The 25,453-nt window shown below is 37.6% G+C and overlaps 1 pseudogene; it reads left to right on the top strand.

Annotated features, from left to right (window-relative positions):
- The first annotated feature begins 8,443 nt into the window (after window positions 1-8,443).
- Window positions 8,444-22,134, top strand: LOC139316543 (acetylserotonin O-methyltransferase-like; annotated as a pseudogene).
- The last annotated feature ends 3,319 nt before the right edge of the window (window positions 22,135-25,453 follow it).

Here is a 25,453-nt window from a genome sequence, read left to right as displayed (position 1 = left end):
TTGGCTAATACTTTCGCATAGATTTTATAATCTGTATTCAAAAGAGATATTGGTCTATAATTCTCAGGTTTTTTAGGACCGACTTGTTCTTTTGGTATCAAAGATATGTAAGCTGTTGTCCATGATGGGGGTATTTTACCCCCTTGTTGAATATTGCGAAATAAATCTCTAAGTTGTTCCACCATTTCCGCTTGCAAAGTTTTGTAATACACTGCGGTCAAACCATCCGTACCAGGAGCTTTGGCTGTTTTTAACTGTTTAATTGCTACTATTATCTCCTCCTCTGTTATAGGATAATTCATTCTTTCCTTTTGTTGATCAGTAATTTTTGTAACTCTTTTATCGTTTAAGTATTTTTCTATAAGTCCATTCTGCACCTCCTCTTTGGCATATAGTTTGGTATAATAGTCCACAAAAGCTTCTTTAATTAATTTTTGTTGAAAAATTTCTTTCCGTCCAATATCAATACTATCTATAGTCCGTATACTTTGTTTTTTCCTCAATGTGTAAGCCAACCATCTGCCCGGTTTATTAGCGTTACAAAATGTATTATGCTTCGCATATTGTAAGTTTGTTGCAACTTGTTCCGCCATAAGCATTTGAAATTGGTCTTTCAAAAGTTTTATAGCACTGCTTATTCTTTCATCTGTTGGATTTTTAATAAGTAACTGTTCTTTATTCTTTATTTCTATTTCCAATTCAGATCTTTTCTTTTGTCGAAACAGTCTATGTTTAGAGTTCATGTAGATAAGTACCCCTCTCATATAAGCTTTACTTGCATCCCAGACAATTTCAATTGGGGTACCTTTATTCGAATTTATTTCAAAAAATTCTTTCAAGTGCTTTTTAAGTTCTGTTGTATTTTTTTCATATCTAAACAAGTTCTCATTTAATCTCCAAGAACGTCTCTCAACCTTATCCATCTCAATTTCTATCCATACTGGGCTATGGTCAGTCAAAGTTCTTGGAAAAATCTTTGTTCTTTTTGTCTTGACAAGTAAATCATCTGACAACAAGATAAAGTCAATCCTAGAGAAGGATCTGTGTCTATCAGAAAAGAAAGTGTAGTCCAGTTCTTTTGGATTATGTATTCTCCAAACATCTTTTAGTTCCATATCTTCTTTCATGTCAAAAAAAGTCTGTGGTAGTCTGATTCTAAACTTTGCCAAACTCTTTTTATCTAATTTAGAATCAATTACTCCATTCCAGTCTCCCATAATTAAAATAGATCTGTAATCCCATTGCAGTATTTTAGTATGTAACATCTTATAGAAATGGTCCTGTTGTTGATTGGGAGCATAAATTCCAATCAGAAGAATTTGGCCATTTGCTGTAAGCAATTCAATTGCTACAAACCTACCATCTTCATCTGCTTCTATAACTTTAGCTGTTAACTTTTTATTTACATAAATAACCACACCGTTCTTTTTTTGCGAAGTTGAAGATATAAAATGTGTTCCTAGTTTGGAGTTTATCAAATATTTTTGATCTTGAGTTGTGATATGCGTTTCTTGTAAACAAATTATATCATTATTAAATTGTTCCAAGTATGTAAATAATTTCTTCCTTTTCTGTGCTGAATTCAACCCATTAACATTCCAAGATAAACACTTAAAGGTCATCAGCCTCTTTCTGGAGCAAAGAGCAAAATACTTGAAGGTCATCCGAAAGCTTCGATCTCGCTCCTCCCATAGCTCCAATCTCTTGTGCAGTACTCTTAACTGCCTCCTTGTCTTGTCTTTCCTGTTGTTGTTGTTGCTTTTGTTTAAGTAACTTAGATTGAGCTCTAGTTATACGTTGATCCTTGACTTCAATCATCCGAACCGAGTCCAAAATTGGAGAAGATTCCAGCAAGGGCTCATCCAGAAAACCTCCTTCTGCACCTTGCACTTCTTCTAATTCCTGCTTGGACTGTTCTTGCAATTCTCGTTGAGGTTGCTTCTCTTCACTCTCTTTAATCTCCAAAACTGTAGATGTACGTGGAGATGGTGTTCTTTCCTTAAGAATAGTAGTATAAAAGTGTTGTGCCTTCTCCACGGTATTCAAACGGCATCTTTCTCCCTTGTATCTGAAAATTATCCCCACTGGTGCGTCCCACCGGAAGGGTATCTGTAAATTTTGCAATTCCTTGACAAGAAAGCCAAATTCTTTTCTAGCTTTCAGCATTTTAGGAGGCAATTCTTTATAAATTCCAATTCGTGAGCCCCCCACTTGTACAGAAGTGTAAAAGGATTTTTGCAGGATATCATTTCTTATTTCTCTATCTGTAAAATATATGACCACATCTCGAGGTAATTGTCTTTGTCTGGCCACCCAAGAGTTCACTCTGTAAATTTTGTCTATTTTATGAAAAACCACATCAGGATTAATTTGTAAAATCTTGGCCAGGGCCTCAGAACAAACTTGTCTCAAATCCTGTCTTTCCTCCTCTCGAATTCCCCGAAGCCGTATAGCGAACTCCATTGCCCTGAATTGTATCATAACAATCTCGTCTTCAACTCTCTGCATTTTATTGTCAACATCAGCAATTTTATAATCATTGTCTTTCATCTTAACATTAACTTCTGATTTAAGTTCTTCAACTTTAAAATCAACTTTCCCAATAAATTCTGCCAGGCCAGATGCCACTTCTGATATTTTTTTGGTCACCTTGTTTTGATTCTGTTTCACCATATCTTTAACTTCATTAATTTCCTGCATAAATTCCTGGTGTGATTTTTGAAGTTTATCATCTATCCCCTGATGTGATTTTTGAAGTTTATCATCTATCTCCTGTTGAGATTTTTGAAATTTATCATCCAAAGTTTTAGAAATAAATTCTTTTAAATCTCCCACATCAAATTCTTTTTTCTGAGTCTGTAACTGTTGAGCAGGGGGAAGTTGCGTTTCATGTTTGTGTGTGGGGGATCCCCCCCCTGTTGCCTTCCCTTCCTGCTTCTTTGAAGCCATCCTGCCATGTGATCTAGTTTTTCTAAAGAGGGAAGTTCCTTTTCCTTTCCCTCCTGCACAAAGACTTCTAAAAAAGTCCCCCAGATTTGATCAAATAAAGGTTGAAGTAAGGCAAAGTCAAATATTGAAAGGGAGAAATTTTCCAATTGTTTCTCTTATAACAAGCAAGGCAACTTTGTAGCAACTTGGAAACTTTGTAACAGAGCAAAATAACTTCACCAATCCACACTCGCTGGCTCGTTAACTCTGAGGCTAAGCGCCATGTTTTTTCAAAGCACTTTCACTCATTCGCATTTTCTCAGATTGAAAAGTCAACAAAGCACTAATACTTGCGTTTCCAAGTTTCAGGATTCAGGTAGTTTCGCTGTTTATTAAAGCTGGTTCTTTCGCTTTAAGTTTCCTGCAGCCGGCTTGTTCTGCAAAGGCAGAATCGTCCCACGTCGCCCGGAGTTTCAGCAGGTTGGAAGGGAGCCACGCCTGTTCTCTCCCCAGAAACTTCCCTGGGGGGTTACAGATGCTCGACCTGTACCCTGCGATCTCTCCTTCTTCAATCCGGTGGATTTAGAAGTTTTCGAGCCGCTTCTTCGTCTCGAAGCGGCTCTACAGGCGGCGGGGCTGGCGGAGCTTCAAAAGGCGCCGCCGTCGCCGAAGACAAGGAAACCGGAAGCCACCATCCAACTTTTCTGACCCTTAAACTAACATCTTTGTTTAACTAATTCAACTGCAATGCTGGAATTGCCGTCATTCCAGAATCAATCAAGCAATTTTGTCTATCCAGTTTGATCTAGCGATTAAGGCACCAAATTAAAAAACAAGAGCATGAGTTCTAGTCCCAGCTTAGCCATGAAAGATGGCTGGGTGACTTTGGTGCCATTCTCTCACTCACTCATCCAAGCCACTTCACAGAGATGTTCTGGTGGGAAAAATGGGAAAAGAAAGGTCTGAACATATCTGTTGGATATGTTCACAGACTTGAGTTCTTTGCAAAAATAACAAATAAATAAATATAAAGGTACCTCTGCTCTATAAACCAAAGAGCCTCTGTTGTGTAGCTCTGGTTCATTTGTATTTCAATTTCTATGCTACAAAAGGTGTAACTAATGGGACTTCTCACTAAGTCTTCAAATAGAGGCTGGATACTCTAGATAGATTATGGTGTGTGCCAGCAAGATCTACTACTTCCAGAATACATTCTGTATTTAGCTTATATGTAAGAGTACGTGGGAAGAGATAATTTAGGATTTATGGACTATATCTGCAGCAAACCACACACAATCAGCCAAACATTCCCAGTGCTAGGCCTAGGTCTGTTAGCATTGGCTTCCATGGAAAAACTAAAATCCAGCTGGAGCAGAGCATAACCCTGGTTAAGTAAGTCCAGTTAAGCAGCCATGCCAAAGTGTTCTTAGGAGGAAGGGAAGCAGAAATAGTTAAGGGCAGTAAGGCAGCAGGGATAAATGTTCAACTACAGTCTTCCCCATAGCCCTGGAAGGAAACACAAACCCAACCCTAGAAACTTCAGGGGGACGTGAGACACACACACCCCTCTCAAAGGGAACAGCCAGCAACTGGGGAATGGCATGTGAGTGAACAAGAAACAGCATTTTCCTCATAGAGTCATGTGACATGAGTGAAGGTTAAAATTGCCCAGTCCAAATACGACTTTTGATAATGCAGCACTATCAGAAGAAAGAAGAAATTAAACAAAACTGATAAAGGAGACAATGCCAGGGGGATCCAGGATGGAAGACAGCACAGAAACCAAAAAGCTAACTACTAAAAAAAAAAGAAGAAAATTATCAGTATCGTTTACCTAACAAACTAATATGGTGCCATAATTCTTTTTGTAGTTATATGTTCAAAATATTGTGCAATGTTTATTGGGCTGTTGAAATAAGTAGTAGCACATTCTCACCTCTAAATCATTGACATATATTTTGAAAGAGGTAGTGCTGTCGTAATAGTGGAACTGCTTCTTGATGAAGACAATGGAGGGTCTTTCACAGCCCACACCTACTCCTTGTTAATGTTGCTCTTCACTGAAGGAAAAGAACAATCAGAAACTGAGTTTAATGTACATTAAGGCAAAGCTGGTTTCCAAGAAGTTGAGTTAAGGAAAAAAGAAACCTCTTTCATATTATTCTAAGAAGAAAATAGCACCATCCCTCTTTCTTTCCTGTTCAATGTTGAAGAGGAAGTTCCAGTAATCAATGTCTTGATTAGTGATTACAGATAGGTTCTATTTCAGCGTTCCCCAACCTTTCTGGTTTCTACTCTTCTTCCAGAGTCTACAAAATATGGATTGGATAAATGAAGAGATGGATTAATAAAGAATAATAAAATGGTGGGTTTATGTTTCATGAAGAGAATACGTGAGGATGTCAAGGTTTCACTTTGGCAAGGCAAAGTTAACTGAACATGAAGGAAAATGTAAAGTTCTGTATCTGGGTTGGAAATGAAAGAGAAAAGAAAGGGACATGTATATGATAGAGGGAACCTGGTTTGTAATATTACATGTGAAAAGGATGCAAATTAAAATGAGTAGGAATATGGATAGGCTTTGAGTTCTTTGTAAAAATAATAAACAAACAAACAAATAAGTAAGTAAATAGACAAACAAACAAATAAATAAATATAAAGTTACCTCTGCTCTATAATCCAATTGGTTTCTGTTGTGAAGCTCTGGTTCATTTGTATTTTAGTGTTGGTGCTATGAAAGGGGTAACTAATAGCACTTCTCACTGTATTCTTGGGGCACTCTGCTACTTCCTGACTTCTACTGCCTAGAAATACGTCAGCAATCATTCTACACTTGCTGTAAAATTGACTGAATTGATAAGCAATCCATAATGAAAGAATATGATAATAACAAGAACAACAATAAATTTGTCTGGGTTGACCATGGGCAGAAATGAATATATCATATCTGAAAGAAGTATTCTTAACATACATTGGGATATGCTCAGTTCCAGCAATCAATGTCATGATTTGTTGATTACGGTTGATTCTATTCCAGTGTTTCTCCTACTTTTCCTGCTTTGCAGACCAGTAGGGGTGTGTTAGAGGCAGTGGTGAAATCCAATTTTTTTTACTACTGGTTCTGTAGGCGTGGCTTGGTGGGCGTGGTGTGGCTTAGTGGGCGTGGCAGGGGAAGGATACTGCAAAATCTCCCTTCCCACTCCACTTCAGGGGAAGGATACTGCAAAATCCCCATTCCCACCCTACTCCTGAGGGAAGGATATTGCAAAATCTCCATTCCCACCCCACTCTGAGACCAGCCAGAGGTGGTATTTGCTGGTTCTCCGAACTACTCAAAATTTCCGCTACCAGTTCTCCAGAACCTGTCAGAACCTGCTGGATTTCACTCCTGGTTAGAGGGGATGGTTCCATGCAAGCAATAGGCACATGTGCCTGCCACTAGTGCAAATGGAGCTACACATGTGCTCGCCTACCACTTCCATGGCCTGGTTCCAAATGGCCAACAGCCCGGTGCTGGGCTGAGGCCTGGGTGTTGTGTATCCCTGCTTTGTTCTATTGTTCTTCCAGGATATGAATTGGATAGATGAAGAGTTGGGGTTAATAAAGAATAATGAAATGGTACTTTATGATTTATGACAAGAAGACATGAAGATGGCAAAGGTTCACTTTGGCAAGGCAAAGTTAACTGAAAAAAAATACAATGGAACTGAACGAAGAAAAATATAAAATTTTGCATCTGGGTAAGAAAAGAAAGAGAAAAGGACATGTATAAAATAGGGGAGACCTGGTTTGTAACATGCATCCTATGTAAAGGGTGCAAGTTAAAATGAGTCAGCAAAGTCACACAGCTATTAGAAAGGCAAGAACTGCCTTGAGGTGCAAGAACTGAAGGATAGCATCCCAATCATGGAAGGTAATGGTACCACTGTATTCTACCCTGATGAAACTTGGAATATTGTGTCCAGTTCTGGAAAGCCCAATTCAAAGGAATGCTGAGAAATTGGGAAAAGTTCAGGATAGCTATTAAGACATTAGGGTATCTGGAAGCCAATCCCTGGAATCAAAAGTTAAAAGATCTGAGTGGATTTGGTCTACAGAAAAGATAGAAGTTGTCAAATATGGTCACATACAGGACAGACTTTTTTTTCTACCAACCTAGAAAATGGGACAAGAAGTAATAGATTAAAGTAGAACAAAGTATGTTCAGGCTGGACACCAGGAGAAACTTCCAGGATGTAACAGCTGCCAGTCAGTCGGATAAGTTGCCATATAAAATTGTAAATCTTTTTTCTGTGACAGTCTTCAAACTGAGGCTGGATATTATAGGTAGCTGGATTACAGTACATGTTCCAGCAAGATCTATTATTTCCAGAATACATTCTGCATTTAGCGTATGTGCAAGAGTACCTGGGAAGAGAAAATTTAGGATTTATGGACTGTATCTTGCAATTTTTGGCACATTTTTAGTGCTCTTTGTTTTAGTTGGGCACACCTATAGCATACCACCCACGATCAGCCAAGCATTCCCAGTGCTAGGCCTGAGTCTGTTAGCATTGGCCTCCATGGGAAAACTAAAGTCCAGTTAGAAAAGAGCAAAAGTCCAGTTAAGCAATTCCAGCCAAACAGGCATGCCAAAGTGACCTTAAGGAAGGGAAGGAAAGCAACAGTAGTTAAGACCAATAATGGAGATGTGCAGCAAGGGTAATTGTAACTAGTCACAGTCTTCCCCATCTCAGGGATAACAGCCCTGGAAAGAACCCAGGCTAAATTAGCCCTGTCCAAAATATAAATTCTGATAATACAGTGCTATTCCAGGGAAGAAGAAACTAAATATAACTGATAATGGGAAAAATGCAAGGAAGATCCTAGACCAGGGGTGTCAAACTGGATTTCATTGAAGGCTGCATAAGGGTTGTGTTTGACCTCAGGGGGCCAAGTGGGTGTGGCCAGCTCAATGTCCTGCAGTCCACGCACGGTCCTCCTGGGCTCTGTTTTCAGCTGCGACAGTCTCCTGCAGCTCTCTGCCAGCGAAAACAGAACCCAGGAGGGCCACATGTGGCCCTCCCAAGTTCCGTTTTCGCTGGCAGAGGCACTGCAGACTGGTCCTTCGCTGTTTCCAGGGCAGCTCTGCAGGCCAGATATAAGCACCCTGCAGGCTGGATCCGGCCCATGGGCTTTGAGTTTGACACCCCTATCCTAGATGGAAGACAGTATAGAAGCCAGAAAGGTAACCAGTAGAAAAAGAAAAGAAAGAAAACCAATATAATTTTATTAACCTACTATTACTGTGCCATGATTCTTTTTGCATTGAAAACAGATGTTTTCCCAAAATCATATTTTTATTGCTTGAGACCTCCAGCCATCCTGACATCTACAATGAAGAGGTGGCAGGATCAGAATTGTCTTGGCAGGTGAATTAAGCAACTCCTGAAACCACTCCTATATTCTGCAGATATATACCCACTCTCTGACTTCTCTTCCTTTGTCTGAAACTGAGATTTATCCTGAGCATCTCATGAAGCTGTCACTTGAAAGACTGACTTGGAATTTCCTCTGCTCTGCTGTCGTGCGGATAAGACTTCAGCCATTAAACTCAGCACTTCCTGTCTGTGAAGCATAGACTGTATTATCTGTAAGAAGCTACTAATCTAAGATTTTCTATCCAGTTTTTCATGGCTTTTCCTTTGCACAGAATTCCTTTGCCAAGAACTTTATAGAAATCATTAGCAACTACAAATTAGAACTTGTAATAGTCAGGGGAAAAGAGGTGGAAAATGGCAAATAAAAATATTCTCTTTACATAACTTGATTTCTAGAATTTCACCATTCTGATTCTAGGTAAGCTAATATTCAATGTGAAAAATAAATCTGATTTTTTTTTAAAGAAATACTCAGTAAATGTTTGTACATTTTCTACAGTGTATGCATATATTAATTATTTCAATAGTATTTTAGATTATTTTAATATATTGAATCTTGTGTACAGGGTGTTTTAAATCTTTCTTTAGAGCTTAAGGTTCTATTTTTAAATATTAGTTCTAAAACTTGTTGGTTAGTTTTATGCCCTTCTTTACCTCTTCCCCATCTATCCTAATACCTCTCTAAATATAAATAAAACCTCCACTTTTTACTTTCACATAATCGTAGTAATTAGCCATCTGTATAACAACAAATCTGTCTAATCGGTAAAACCCAAAATCAAAGTTTCATTTCCCACCACCACCACAACTACTTAATTTCCAAGTAGAAATAAAAGTATTCGTATTTTTTTCTTTGATTGAAACAGTCAATTTAGCCATCTTGGCTAACTCCATTAGTTTTTGCAGCCATTCATCCATTGTGGGAACTGAGGTGACCTTCTATTTTTCATTTCCTGCTTTTCATGAGACACTTGTCCTGTAACGCTGGGGCAGCTAAACCTATTCCGGAGTCATTGCTGAAAAACTTTTGAAGACCTTCTGTGTCCTTGTTTTGTCATTAATAATACTTCAGTTCATAACCTTTTCCCTGGAACATCTTAAGGGCACCTATATTTTGCAATGTTTACATACAGGAATAAAAAGTTTGGCTGAAGAAGCGTCCTTTTGGATCAACGAGAGAACAATGAGTTCAATAGAAGAAATCAAAACTTTTCAAACATTGTTTAAATATCAGCATTCGTTTATAACTTTCAAGGTAAGTTGGCTAATACTTGAAAATATTAAATCTTAACTTTGAAACTACAAAAGACCCTCTATTTCTCAATGGTTGTGAAAACAATAGAGTCAGCAAAGTTTATGTTGTGATGAATGGCCACAAAATTCTTTCTTGTGCCTTCTGAGCAGATTGGCTTCAGTGGATATCAGTAGGTTAATTTCCTTGTTCAGATATGCTCCTCTTTTGCCAATCAGAAATTAAAAGGGGCCCAATTACAGCAGACAAAATTTTATTACACCATACTTTAGACCAGGGGTGAAATCTACTTACCTTCCCTACTGGTTTGGAAGTGTGCGTGCTGCGCATGTGCGATTTTGGACCCTCTGCGCATGCACAGAGCCTTCTGTGCATGCACAGAGGATAAAAAACAGGTTACTTCCTGGTTAAAACCAGGAAGTAACAATGTCTGGGGGGAGGGTGGAGCCTCACGATGCCACCACTACCGATTCACCTGAACCGGTCCAAACCGGTAGCATTTCACCCCTGCTTTAGACATAGGTAAATTCCTTAATATTTTTAGTAACACCTTTTGACTTTTTAATTACACGGATGATTTTAGCTCATGTTTGTTCATGTCCCAAGGACTAACGTTAATCTCCGTGAATAAATCTCCCAACCAATATATTAAATAATTTAGTGACTATACCTTCCTTCAAAGAGCCATAGATAGATAGATTTGGGCTGTTGGATGGAGCTGAGAGGAATGTCACGGCTTTCAGTCCTGTTTTCCTTTTCTTCATAGGTCATTTCAACTGCCTGTGAGTTGGGCATCTTCGATCTGCTGAGAGAGTCAGGAGAACTTCTGTCCTCCGGGACTTTGGCTGAGCGCTTGAAGACCAGCCCCATTGGGCTGCAGAGGCTGCTGGAGGCCTGTGTGGGGTTAAAGCTCCTGACACTCGAGTGGAAGGATGGCAAAGGTAATCCTGTGAGAAGCAGGAAGCAACTGGAATGGCCAACAATTATTCCATAATAGTAGGCAATATGTGATCACTGCACCTGTGGAGTTTGACAGAGTTTATAGAAGGAAGGCTTCCAGACATCACAGGCCAGAAAGTTGGCATCGTGTACAGTAATTGGATTTGTGTGTATGTGTTTGTATGTGTTGAGTGAGTCCATTATTACTTTCTTTGAGATTTGGTCCAGCCTGTTTCACAGGATCTTTTTTTCTCTTCCCAAAGTTTTATATTCACACTTGCAAAGAAATATAAATCAGAACAACAAAAAATGGCATTTTGAGTTGGTGTCCCTCCTTTTTTCAAAACAAAACAAAATCAACTTTGTTTCCAAACTATGAGCATTACTGTTGTTCAAGGGGATTGAACCGATTTCCAAAATAAAATAATATCCAAATCCCAACTCTAATGAAATTTGAAAAACAACAACCACCAGCCATTGCACTTGGCCCAATGACTGGTACACATCTAGAGGCTAGCTCCTCTTTACATCCTGCTAAACCACCACCTTGAATGTATTTCACTAAGAGTTAAATGACATGTGTCTTTTTTCTTAGGCTGCCTCTCATCACTATTCCAGTCTGAAAAAAGCGTTCTCCTTCTTCTCTGAAATAAATTCTTGAGGAGGACCCCCTTTGCTTGCTGGTGCAATCACAAGGCTTAGAAACAGATCCTGCCCAGCCCCTCTTTCTAAGGTCGTCTTCTCTGATGCCCAGACACTCTCCTTAAGCATATTCTGTTTGAGTTTCAGACCTGGAGAATCTGCTCTGCAGAGCGAACAGCAGCAAGGCCTTGAGGTTGGATGGCTGCTCTTTTTAAACCACTCATGTCCTGGCTCTCACTGGTCTTTCAGTCTTGCAGGCGACATGAGAAGAGAGCTGTCTTATACGGGGATCCATTTTTTAAAAATTAGTTCTCCCTACTTCTTCTGTCAGCCCCCAAAATGTGTGGAATGGTAATAGCACAGGGTGAGACCGCATATATACACATGTGTATACTGTATGTGTTTGTGTTCATGTTTTTAATGCACCTTTTTAAATGCCTTGTTTGTTTTGTTTTGTTTTGTTTTTTCTTTTTGTAGTTTTGTAGTTTTGTAGTTTTAACTTTTTTTTAAATAAAATGAAAATTTGGAAAGATAAATATACATTTGCCAAATAGCACACTATAATTTACAAATACATTTACTGCACTCCATTGGTCAATAGGTGATTTTTAAAAATATTGATTTAAAATACAACTGAGCTATAGAATAATATATTGTGCGTATCCTTGTTTGCTTTAAAGATAATCACCAATCAGTTTTATTCTCCTAAAAGTCAGGATTATTTGCATCCATCATGCAGCACTTGGATCTCGAACTCATGCTGTCAGCTTTCAGCTCACAAGCTCAGCATCTTTAACAGCTGAGCCATTGTAAAGTAGGAAAAGCGGATCCAGCTAGATGATCATTGAAGGGCCCTCTTTGTTCATAGTATTGTAGAAGAGAAATTGTGCTTGCAAATGTATCCAGTTGAAATAAAAGGCAGACACATTCCTTCTTTGATGTAGAACCAGTGAGGAGAGGCCCCTCAGTTGTCAGAGATAAGCATTTTGGGTGATTTACACTTTGAAGGTCAGAGAGACGGAGATGACCATATTATTGTTTCAACTAGAAGATAATTTGAATCTATCCTTCAGTAATTTCTAAAAAGAATTATAACTGTTTTGCAAAGATAGTAACAAATTCAGTAATTAAGGTATGTCATTTTGTGTAGCTAATGTCTGTAGTGATAAGAAATGCTGACTTCACAGAATCCTTTGTCTGACCATGTATAAAGACTTGAGATCTTCGTTCCATGCTTTTGTTCAGACTCTTTGGTAATGATACCGGTCTGATCCTTTATTGCAATAAATAAATAAACTGATTCTGTCTGCCCTGAAGGGATGTTTCTTTCATTCCTTCTTCCATAACAATTGCACCCCCTTTTACATTATAATTTACAAATTTATAATTTACAAATGCATTTAGTATCTTACACTGGCCAATAGGTGATTTTAAAAAATATTGATTTAACAATGCAATAGACCTATAGAATGTCATATTGTATAGACCTTTCTTTGCTTTAGGATCAGTTTTGTTCCCCTAAAAGTCAGGATTATTTGCACCTGTGATTATATTATTATGATTTTTTTTCTTGTGTTCAGTTGTGTCTGATGCTCAGAAACTGCCTAGATACCATAGGTCCCTGCAGATTTTGTGGCAAGGTTTTTCAGAAGAGCTTTGCCACCACTTCCTTCCTATGGGTAAGAGAAAGTTACTAACCCAAAGTCACCCAGCTGGCATTGTGTGTACTGTGGGACAGGAACTTACACTCTCCATTTTTTTAGCCTGGTACCTTAACAATTACACCAAATTGGCTCTCATAATATTGTCATACATTAGGAAGCTTGACATTAGGAAGGGCCTGGTGGCTCAGCAGACTAAAAGCATTGTGATTAACACCAGCTGTCTGCAATTACTGTAAGTTCGAATCTCACCAGGCTCAAGGTTGACTCAGCCTTCCATCTTTTCTAAGGTAGGTAAAATGAGGACCCAGTTTGTGGGGGCAATAAGCTGACTTTGTATAAATATACAAAAGTATGAAGGCTATTGCTTAACGCATTGTAAGCCGCCCTGAGTCTCCGGAGAAGGGCGGCATATAAATCAATTTAAAAAAAAAAAAACATTAATACAGCATAATTTGTTTTTAAAGAAGTAGTTTAAGGCAATCTTGCAAGTATTCCTCTAGCGAATTGAAAGACAGTTACATACAATGATACCCATAATTTTTGCTTCTTTTTTAGATTTTTATGGAAACACAGACTTTACCAATCTCTACCTGGTCAAATCAAGCCCAAAGTCTCAGTATTATTCCATGAAGTTCTATTCTGAAGTTATGTATCCAGCAATGCAACATTTGCCTGATGCTGTGAGGTAAACAGACCCAGTACGGGATTAGTGAAGAAGAATAAATAAAAATAGAGCATGAAAGGGCATTTTATCTTATGTTACTGACCTGATGTTGCTCCTGACAATTTTCCATATATTTTAATTGATTCCATTATTAAAAAGCTTTTCACAAGAGATAGTGGAACAGAAACCCAACCTCTAATAATAAAAGCAAGAAAAGCGAATTTTTGGAGATATGCTATGGAGTCATTTCATTAAGATGAAGACTGAGATTAAAGTTTATGACTGATAGGTAACTTTTTGTAAATAAGAGGAGTAATTGACTTGAATAATGTTTTAAGATGTTGTTATGGATTTAACAATATTCAGTTAATTTTTCAAAGAGATATAAACTATGAAAACACTGTAATATTTTAATAATATGTTTTTTAAAAAAATGATATTAATTCAGATTATTTATACTGAATGCAAAGTCAATAACTTTAAATAAACAAAATTTATTTATTTATTTATTTTATTTTGTCAGATTTATATGCTGCCCTTCTCCAGCAGGACTCGGGGCGGCTCACAACAATAAAACAACCTGACAATAAATAAGAGTTAAAAATATTAAAACCAATTTAAAATCCCCAATCCCCAAGTTAAAATTGTAATTTATATCAAAACATTAGTAACTATTAGAGGATTCTGCCTATAAAAACAGCTTCCAAAGTTTGGTTATAACTGTAATTTAGATCACAAGAGGCATATTTAAGTTTAAAGTAAAATGAAAAGCAGCAGTTGCGAAGGCAAAAATTCAAAGAACAATTTCTAAGCAATAAAAAGTAAAAGAGCAGAAATCAATATAAATGGAAAAATTTTTTGAGTGCTACACAGTTCTTAAAATATGAAAATGTCAACATATTCCTGTTACAGATAGTCCTCAAATTCTATAAGCAATTAGGACTGAATTTTCCATCACTCACTGATGCAATCATAAAGCATGATGTTATGTGATCCTGTGGCTTAACAACTGTAATTCTAGCAGTCTCAGTTGCCATCATTATGTGAGGATTGCACAGACCATTAAGCAAGAGCCTATGTGATCACAATTTACAACTTCCTGCCAGCTTTCCCATTGACGTTGCTTGCAGGAAGCTGACAGGAGACATCAGAAATTATTTTCACTGCATAGATTCTGCAATGGCTGGAACTCCGAGGACCAGTCATTCAATACTGTTGTAACTTTGAATGGTCGGTAAACAAATGGTGGTAACCTGAGAACTACCTGTATATCACTCCAGTCTTCATCCGATAGGCCTCCCCAGACTTGTTTGCCAATTACTAGAATGACCATCTCTGTTCACAACATTGAAACTCTACAATGAAAAGAACTGCATGACTTAGGAACAGCTCTATTTGACCTAGTCTGGTCCAACATTAATCTTAAAATAAAAAGATTTGGGGGGATATTTTTTTCCTACAGATCCATCAACAGTGAATTCATAAACCTGAAGAACTGAGAGTGCTCCTGAAACTTCCTTTAAACCAAAAACATTAAAAGAACCCAACGAACTTCTATACTGCTATCTTTTTAATGAAATTACCAGATTCTACTGAACTGTATTTGAGAAAGTAAAGGAGAACTGGCTTAATAATGAACTCTTTAGAATAAATTTTGAACTGTGAAAATACAGTTCAAAATACAGTAGACATTCAGGATCTACATCTGTGCAAAGAAAATAGCAGGATGATTGTCTTGTTCCTTTCTAACTTTTTTTAAAAAAATTCTTCTAGGAAAGGAAAAAATCAGAGTTCATCAATATATGGCACTCCCAACGTTTTTGAGATCATATACAGGTAACATTAAAATTTTAAAGAATGGTCATTAAATAAATTATTTCAGGGGCAACTAATCAATATGATTAATCTTCACAATGTCTGTGTTTTTTCTGTCATATTCTTTTTTACATTTTTAAATTTTTATTTAAAAGATTAAAATACAAAATAAAACAATACCTTGTTTTCCCGAAAATATGACGTGGTCTTATTTTCTTTTGGACCCCAAAATAAGTACTAGGTTTCATTTTTTGGGGATGTCTTGCCTGCTTACCCTAGTACCACCACAGCCAGGCCTCCCACATTGTAACACCTGTGTTACAATGTGGGAGTAATACCGCTGCCCAACTTCTACAGCCGCTCATGGCTGTGTCAGAGTTCCAAGTAATACCCCCAACGAAAGAAGACTCTGAGGCTAGAAGTTCCTCAAAGTTCCATTTTATTAGAGATGTCATATTGGCACATCTGGGAAAACCCGAATCTGAAAGCTTCCAGGTTTTCCCCACCCAAAAGAAAGTGCAAGTCCCTGCCCCAGCACCCACATGTCCATCACATGGCCCAATCAATGCACCTTCCCATCTGGAGATGCCTCCCAGTCACTCCACTCCAGGTGCAGGGCAGGATGTCCTTGACTCTCAAAGAAAACAATGTTATTATGGATAGATATCTCTCCACTCCATACATCCCCCCTCCCAGTTTCCCACAGCACTAAATGTGGCAGCCCTGAAGATCCAAAGTAAAAGATGGCTTCCAGGACTGACAGGCTACTCGCAGCCAGATGCTATGTGACTCATCACGCCAATGTCATCACTTGGCACATGGCACATCGCACCAGTGCTGCTGCTCATGGCAGGAGGCCACGTGGCTCGTCGCGCCAGTGCTGCAGCTCACAGCAGGAGGCAGAATGGTATGTTGTGTCATTGCATATGCGAGCAGCAACGCCGACACAATGAGCCACGTGGCCTCCTGCTGCAAGTGGCAGCACCGGTGCAACATGCCACATGACCTCCTATCACGAGTAGTGACATCGGCATGATGAGCAGCCGCAGAAGCCAGTCAGTGGTAGAACAGGTGTCGGGGCATTGGAGGTCCTAAGGTAAGCAGGTGCAGGACACATTCAGCAGCTCCACCCCCACCTACCCCCAAACTTGATTTTTACGTATACGCGTTGCCCCACCTCGTACAACCAGATGATGGGATGGAGTGGGCGGGTCTTAACTAGGGCTTATTTTTTGGATAGGCCTTATATTAGGCGCAAGTGTGAAAATCAGGCTAGGGCTTGTTTTCAGGCTAGGTCATATTTTCAGGGAAACACAGTATTAACAGAGACAAAACAAAACTAGATAAGAATGTTAAAAAATCTGAATTAAAAGAACAAAAAAAAAACACACACATCCCCACTAGTTGAACACTAGTTCAATAGACAAATCTGTTGCAACAATAATAACTTCCCACTTTGCAAAGCAGGTTCAACATTTATAAGCTTCTTCATCTATTTGCAACCCAACTGACCTGTCATTCATTACATATATGAAAGAAAAAATAATTAACAGGTTAAACAATAACGAAGTTAAATTTAAGGCACTCTGTTAACAGTCTGTTTTTATAATTTACTCATAGAAAGTCTACAAGTTTTCTTATTTAACACAAATCACCCCAAACATTATCTTTGATCTGTCCAGAACAAATAGCCTCATTTGTTAATTTTATTAATGAAACCTTTCCTTAGGCATCTCATTTCCGAAGTTCATAGGTTTCTGTTTTAAATATGTCTACAATATCCATTGTTGAAACATTCTCCTTAACAACACTATAATTCTCTTACCAGGAAAATCCAGTCCATCCTTTATCAATTCCATTGTCTTAGAATTTCTTATATTTATATTCATTTCAATCTTTTCTGGAAGGTTTGTATTTACCAAACCAAGTACATTTGACAGCAATAGATCAGATTTTTGTCCAGTTGCAAATAAGTCCAACTGTTATTTTCTGCTTTTGAATATTGTCTTTTATATTGTTATTTTTTTATTTATTATTGACTGTTATTATACATAAACATTTTTGTTTATATATAAAATAAAACCTGCAAGTTTCAAATAAAGCCTGCAAGTAAGAGAACATTCTTTTTTCAAATGCTTCCCAGAAAATCTTATCTCCTTTCTGAAACATTTGAGAAACCCACTGTTCTTTCTTTAAGGACAAGAGAAGCACATCAGGCAAAGCCCAGTGTCCACAAGGAAAGGTTTTTTTTCTCCCAAAATAAAAAATGAATAATGAAAGAGGAATTTTCCATCAAAAATTAAGAAATAAATATCAATGCTTAAAAAAAAAAAAGCTAGAAAGAGCAAAATTTATAATGTAATCCTGTGTAAATGCAAATTTAATTGGATGACTTCTAATAGATTAGAAGTCAACTAGTCATAAATCATAGTAAAGCTTCAAAAAGAGCAATTAAAACCCAGACTTGCTTAAGAAAAATGAACAAATGAAGGGAAACGTTGGCAAGAGATCAGACCTTCCAAGATCAAGAATTCTGGCCATACCCTCTTCTTCGTAGGTATATGATCATCTGAAGGTCATCTTGGCTCTTTCCTAGTCTGCCCTTCAAAAAACAGAGAGCAAAGCCACCAAATAACCAGCTTTGGAGGCAAAATCAGCTGTTCGTTGGCAGGAGAAAAAGAATTATGCCATCTTGGGGAAGGAGTCCATATCTCTGTCATATGTTCTTGACCCATTATTATCATTATATTCAACCTCTCTTTTATGGCACTGGCTATTGTTCTGACATATCTAATTGATCAGGATTTCTTTTTAATGTTCAAAGCACTAGTCTGCAATTAGAGCAACTATATGAATCTACTTTGTTTCAAGAACATTATAACATTGTCCACTGAAATGGCAGGACTGTTTCATGTATCACATGCAGAGTCTTCCAAATTCTGGTTACCATCATTTAAATGATCCTGTAAAAAATTCCTTTCATTGGAACATAAACAGATATGTAAAAACAATAACAACAATAGCAGTTTATAAAGTTATATTTAGAGGTGTTTATTTGGTAGTGTTTATTTTAATTCTAGATCAAAGGAAGAGTTACAAACCTCGTCCAGTTTTTTTAATGAACTCTGGCCTGTCCTAGGAAGAGAAGTGCTTTCTGCCTTTGACCTGTCCCAGTTCCCACTCATTTGTGATCTGGGTGGTAAGTACAGCCTATGCTTTGCCATCTTCTTCACATGTTGGGCCAATGGGCTGGATGGGCTCTTTGCTTCTCTTACAAATCTTTTCATCTGTAATAAGAAAAGGAGAAAACCTTATAGCAAAACCACTTTGGGATGTTGATACCAAATTTTGACAAATACCCCTATTTTAAAGTGGATTAACTAATCACTCTGACCTGATACTATACAGTGGAGAAATTGGCACAGGCTATTTAAAAAGGGGAGACAGTTCAGAAAACAGTCTTCTCCTGCTTTTTTGCAATGCTAGCCAAGATGGAAGGAACTGAAATCAGAGAATCGCAGGCTCATGAACAAAGGACCCCAAAACTGGATTTTCTTGGGGAGCATTTTGGGGGTGCAAAAAAAACATGACTGAAGATGTTATAGGACTTGGTGCCTTTTGAGATGATGTTCAGTTTTTTTTTCTGCTCAATCTGTATCAAATATCATTTCTCTGGACATTGTGAATGTTCAGTGCATCCATCCTAAGGAATTCTCATAGCATTGGAATTCTCAATATGAAAATATAGAAGCAATTGGCTCAATCTCTGTTCTTTTTCCCCTGTTATTACTTGTTTACCATGATATGAAGAGCATATCAAATTGGAAATATGTTTGTCTCATTTTTTAAAAAATTATTAGATTTCATTTAATCTGATATGCAGCTGTAGAGGAATAATAGGCAGATAGCTTCAGGTAAAAAAGCTGGACGTGTACAAAAGTTTGTTTTGCAGATTCTTGATTATGTTTTTTTCTTTCTTTAAGGAAACACTGGTGGCTTAGCTAAGGAATTGATTTCACTATATCCAAAATGTACTGTGACCATTTTTGACCTTTCTAAACTAGCGGAAACTTCCAAGAACCATTGTTTGCCTTCAGAAGACTCCCAGATCACTTTCCATGCAGGTAAACGTATATGTGATGCAACCTTCCCAGAACTCATGTCTTGCTAAGTACAAGAAGCTTTAGCAGGCAGAAGGGCAGACTCAATTAGGGTGCTGTGATTTTGAAAGGAAGAACAGATTATTCTGTCGGAATAATCTGGAAGACATGGTGCTTTATGAGATTTTACTTATTTTTTGTAGGTGATTTTTTTAAAGATCCCATTCCTGAAGCAGACCTGTACATTTTGGCCAGGACTCTGCATGACTGGTCGGACGAGGGATGTTTGCAGCTGTTACGCAAAGTTTACCAGGCCTGCAAGCCTGGTAGGTATTCTTTAATCACGGAAAGTTAAAGTTTCATTCTCAATAGGAAACTGGCAACGTTCATATACAGCTCAGGTTTTCAGCTTCTTGAAATCTAGTGTAATTTTAAATTCATGATCCAACTTTTCTGAGCCTTGAACTGGCATCTTAGAATAACTAATTCAACTATAGTGCTGGAAAAATTGTGGTTCCGGATTAATTCTAGCAGCTACTTCTGCTCTATATCCCAAAGGATATATGTGTTGTGCAGATCAGATTCAGTCATTTTTTAGAGACTGCTATGAAAAATGTAACTAATAAGACCTCTCAGTGTGTTCCTATGACTCTTTGCTACTTCTTGGCAATATATATCAGGAATCCTTCTAAACTTGTAAAACTGACTGAGTTGATAAGTAACAGCCTATTCATGATGGAAGAATATAAAAACAAGCCAATTACCTGTACTTACCAACAAATTTCAGTTTGCTAACTGGGATTGTAGTTCATGCAGTCCAACAGCATCTAGGCCAGTGATGGCGAACTTTTTAGACTCCGAGTGCCCAAACTGTGCACACATACATGCCCAAATTGAAAGTGTGCATGTGTGCACACATGCACGGACATTTGTGCACATGCACAGCAGAGACCCAAAAACCAGCTGGCTGGCAGGAGGCAGAGCATCCCAACACCGGCAGCCTGGCAAGAGATAAGATCCTTTTCTTTCATGAGCTTCTGTTTCGCCGTTTGCAGGGAAAGAGAAGCTCACGAATGAAACGCTACAGAAATTTGATCTGGACCGACGATACGAGTGCCAGCAGAGAGGGCTCTACGTGCCACCTCTGGCATGCGTGCCAAAGGTTCGCCATCACGGATCTAGGCAAAAACAAGCTCTTTCCACCTGAGCAGAAAGAAAATTACCCCAAAAGTAAAGGAACAAAACATTAGCTCTTAATTGACAAGATGATTTTGGCAAACTGCAAGAGAAGATCAACTAGAATGTAGCTTGGATTCCTTACAAGAAGGCATTCAACTCCCTGCTGCGTGATTGGATAATTCAATGCCTAGAAATAATAGGAGTCAGTAGAAATGTCAGACATTTTGTACAAAGATCAAAGGAACAATGGAAAACACCATTGCTAGTCAGTAGGTATAAGGTTTAATATCAAGAGAGGAATCTTTCAGGGAGACCCACTATTATCACTACTGTTTATCGTTACATTGATTCTTCTGCCAACAATATTGAATAACTCAAGCCATGGCTATCAAACTTCAAAAACATTTGCCAGGCTCCTTCCTCACCACCAAATATAAGGTTTTACATTTAGGCAAGAAAAACCAAATACACAGGTATAGTGTAGGTGATACATAGCTCAATAGGAGTAATTGTGAGAAGGATCTTGGTGTCCTAGTGGACAATCACTTAAATATGTAGCACCACCAGTGTGCTACAGCTGCCAAAAATGCAGTCCTAGGCTGTATTAATAGAGGGATAGAATCAAGATCATGTGAAGTATTAATACTATTTTATAATGTCTTGGTAAGACCACATTTGGAATATTGCATCCAGTTTTGGTCACCACAATGTAAAAAAGATGTTGAGACTCTAGAAAAAGTGCAGAGAAGAGCAGCAAAGATGATTTGGGACTGGAGGCTAAAATATATAAAGAAAGGTTACTGGGATTGGGTATGTCTAATGAAAAGAAGGACTAGGGTGACATGATAGCAATATTCCAATATCTAAGGGGTTGCCACAAAGAAGAGGGACTCATCTATTCTTTAAATCACCTGAAGGCAGGTCAAGAAGCAATGGATGGAAATTAATCAAGGAGAGAAGTAACTCAGAACTAAGGAGAAATTTCCTGACAGTTAGAACAATTAATCAGTGGAACATCTTGCCTCCAGAACTTGTGATTGCTCCAACATCGGAAGTTTTTAAGAGTAAATTGGACAACCATTTGTCTGAAATGGTATAAGACTTCCTGTCTGAGTAAGGGATTGGATTAGAAGAGGTCCCTTCCAACTTTATTATTCTGTTATTCTTTATATGGTGACCTGAAGCTGTATAGAAAAACAACATCAAATACCATTAATTGAGGTATTTTCAAAGCATTATGAAATGTTCATTGGGCTGTTGAAATACGTACTGTAGTAGCATTTTCTCGCCTCTGAATAATTGAAAAATATATTTTGAAACAGGTGGTGGTGTCTTAATAGTGGAAATGCTTCTTGATGAAGACAAAAGAGGGCCTTCAATTGCCCACTTCTACTCCTTGTTAATGTTGGTCTTGACTGAAGGGAAAGAACGGTCAGCAACCGAGTTTAATGTGCTGCTCCACAAAGCTGGTTTTCAAAAAATTGAGTTAAAGAAAGGAAGCCTCTTTCATATTATTCTAGGAAGAAAATAATGCTGCCCCTGATTCCTTCCTGTTGAATGTGTAAGATGAAATTGTAGTAATCAAAGCCTTGATTTGTTAATTACAGGTATATTCTATTCTTCTTCCAGAGTCCATAGTGTAGGTAGCTGATCTTTTTCTTATCACACAATGTTTTACCATAACCAGAGATCCCTGATCATGGCTGCAAAAATCCTGAGAACCAATTCTGAGCAATAAAGAGATAAAGAAAAATCTTATCACATGACAAAAATTAATCTTCTTATAGATCTTTAGTTTTTCCCATTCTGAGATACAAAGACAATCTTCTTACACACATGAAACAAACGACAGGCGTATAGGAGAAAATCTGATGGTCTGGATCAGGATTCTAAACCACACATGTTGCTTTGCTAATTCAAAAAGCAATTAAGCCCTAGAAATTATGCAACACACACAGAATGCAATAGGTGCTAACAAGATGAATAAAAATATTAACTGTAGGATTGCAAGTCTAGCCACAAGGAAATTAACAATTAGTGCTAGGAATTCAAAGTTTTTAGATAATGGCTATGAATGTTTCAGAAACATTCTCTCATTCTTTCTATGCCTAGTTATGCACTTCAATGCATATGAATTAACCCAATCATTAAGATTATGAGTGCTGTATCCTATTAATAGGCTAATTACTAAATAGAGATATTATAACAATCAAAATTTAAAAATGGTTTACATATGTTGTAAAAGGGGCTTATAACTTCTTTGCTCTTTAAGCTTTTCTATTTCATCACTGGTTCTAAATCTGTCAATAAACTAATTTGCATACTGTGTTAATGTTTTAGTTGTGTCCTGGTCTCAAGTTCAAATATTCTACCTCTAGAGTCTAGGATATTCTCATACAAGTACTATTCCATAAACAAGCCTCATCCAATATTTCAAAAGTTCTCCAGTTTTAGCAATAAAGTTCAGAAATGACCTTTCTGAAACAGAACATCTATTTTTTATTTCATTTATTTGAGAAAATGTATTCTCATTTTTTCTCCATATTTACTATATGTACTCCAATTTCTGCCAATATTCTACTTTTCCCCTTTTATCTATATTTTTTTATAAAATATATAGTCAATATTACCATCCGCCCTCGCCTCCTTATCTTCACCTATCACAAATTTTTAATCTATTGAATTCCTTTACTTTAAGCACAGTCATTCAAACATTTAATTTTTCACAATTATCTCTTTAGTATCAATTTTTCCCAAAGATGGACCAAATTTTCCCTATTTTACTACTTTATCTGTTGTTTTACCCTTTTAAGCATATATTTCTTTATATTTGTTTTACATCATCTTTATCTAAAAATTAATCATTTTACCATTTTACCTGAAACAATACCATTCTTTCCATTTACTTTTATAGCCCCCTTTTTAAGTAAACCTAATTTTCATTTCAAATTCATTCCAACTTTTCCCTTCACATAATTCCAGTAAAAGATCAATGTGATTAGATCTGCCTTGGGTTCTAGCCTTATGGCGGATAATATGAATTTAACCCTTCCAACTGATTTTTCCATTATTTTCCATTCTCTAGACCTGGGGAATTTTGACAGGGTGTGGAGATGTGATAGGCCCCAACTACTTACTTCACCTTTGACTCTTGTGGCTGATTAAATTAAGTTAATCTCAATGATTAAAAGAGGTTATCAATGATTCTTTGTGAGAGGGATGTATTTCCCTTGCCTACTTACTGAAAAAAATATCCTTGATTTGTGAAATATGTGCAATTATACACCAATCTCAGATACCTTATTTCTGGGAAAAATTATCGAGGAGATCATACAGTGATTGGGACTGGTATAATATAAAGAACCTCCTAGATCACATAAGAGACTATCTACATCAGAAACTGGGATTCTTAGACATTTTGACTGAACCACTTCAAAAGAGGCCACAGCGAGGATATGTGAAGAGCTGTTGTACATATAGCATTTTGATATTCAGGAAAACCTTAAAGCCCCCAGTATTTTGGATTCTCAAATATATATTTCAGTATCTTATGGACTAGAAATTGTATGAATCAGTGGATTGCTCAGAGTGGATTGGAGTATAGCTCAAATAACTTTGACTCATGGGGTTGATTTCATGCCCAATATCTCCAAAGCTAATCCATAGCATTTCCAAGGGATGAGTTCTGGGGAGAGGAATAATGTCACATCTGGCCTCTCAGGAATCTTCTGGTAAGGAAAGCATTTCAGGGTCTGAACAGGCAATACAATAAAATAACATAATAGCACAGAATGAAACAGCAATCAAGTAAAATAATGAATAATAAAAGAATAATGAATAATATTATGCCACATTATAACATTGCATCATAATACTGAATAATAATAATAATGAATAACATCATGCAAGACAGAAGTCAAAGAATAATCCAGTCAAAGTCAAAGAAAGACCTTACACCCCTTCTGCTGGGGGAAAAAGGAAAGGGTCTGCTTGAGTGGTTAGAAGATAATGGGCAAGGGATTGAAGGCATTCATGTGGATTGAGATTTGTAAGGTATAGGGATAAAAAGAAGGGACCATTCCTGAAAGGAAATTTGGACACTGGTATACCAGTCAACACAGGACCCATCTAGTGAAGCTTTCCTTTCTTCCATGAGTAGGAAAGGCAAGAAGCAAGGGAAGAACTAAACAAGTTTTGCAGTAACTACAATAAAGACTGAGTACCAAGTATTGATTGATTGATTGATTGATTGATTGATTGATTGATTGGTTCGATTTATATGCCGCCCTTCTCCGGAGACTCAGGGCAGCTTACAATGCGTTAAGCAACAGCCTTCATACTTTTGTATATACCTGCTTAGTAGGGCTTTCGCCCCCCCCCCAAGTGGTGTTCTTTTTTATACAAAGTCAGCTTATTGCCCCCACAATCCGGGTCCTCATTTTACCTACCTCGAAAGGATGGAAGGCTGAGTCAACCTTGAGCCTGGTGAGATTTGAACTTGCAGTAATTGCAGGCAGCTGGTGCTACTTAACAGCACTTTAGTCTGCTGCGCCACCAAGGCTCAAGTACCGTACTTCTCATTGACAATCACAGTAATCTAGACTGGGATGTCTGAAGTTAGCTTATGCAACAACCAGGAGCACCTTCACAAAGAAGCAGGCTAGGTTTCAGGGAAATAATTTTTAATCTGGCTGGAAGCAGTCCCTTAAGCAAAAAAAGGACACTTTTTGGCCTATGCCCAGATAATTTATGTGCATTAAATAGAGACCAAGCCAAAGAGTTCATCACACAATACATACTAGATATTGTATATGATATCTACACCAGTTATCCAGTTAACTAGTTTCTGT

The sequence above is a fragment of the Pituophis catenifer genome, unplaced genomic scaffold (genome assembly GCF_029215685.1).
Source record: "Pituophis catenifer annectens isolate HBS135680 unplaced genomic scaffold, rPitCat1.0.hap2 SCAF_4, whole genome shotgun sequence".
In the NCBI taxonomy this organism is placed as follows: Eukaryota; Metazoa; Chordata; class Lepidosauria; order Squamata; family Colubridae; genus Pituophis; species Pituophis catenifer.
Note: the sequence above shows the minus strand (reverse complement) of the source record. Positions and strands in the feature narration are given on the sequence as shown.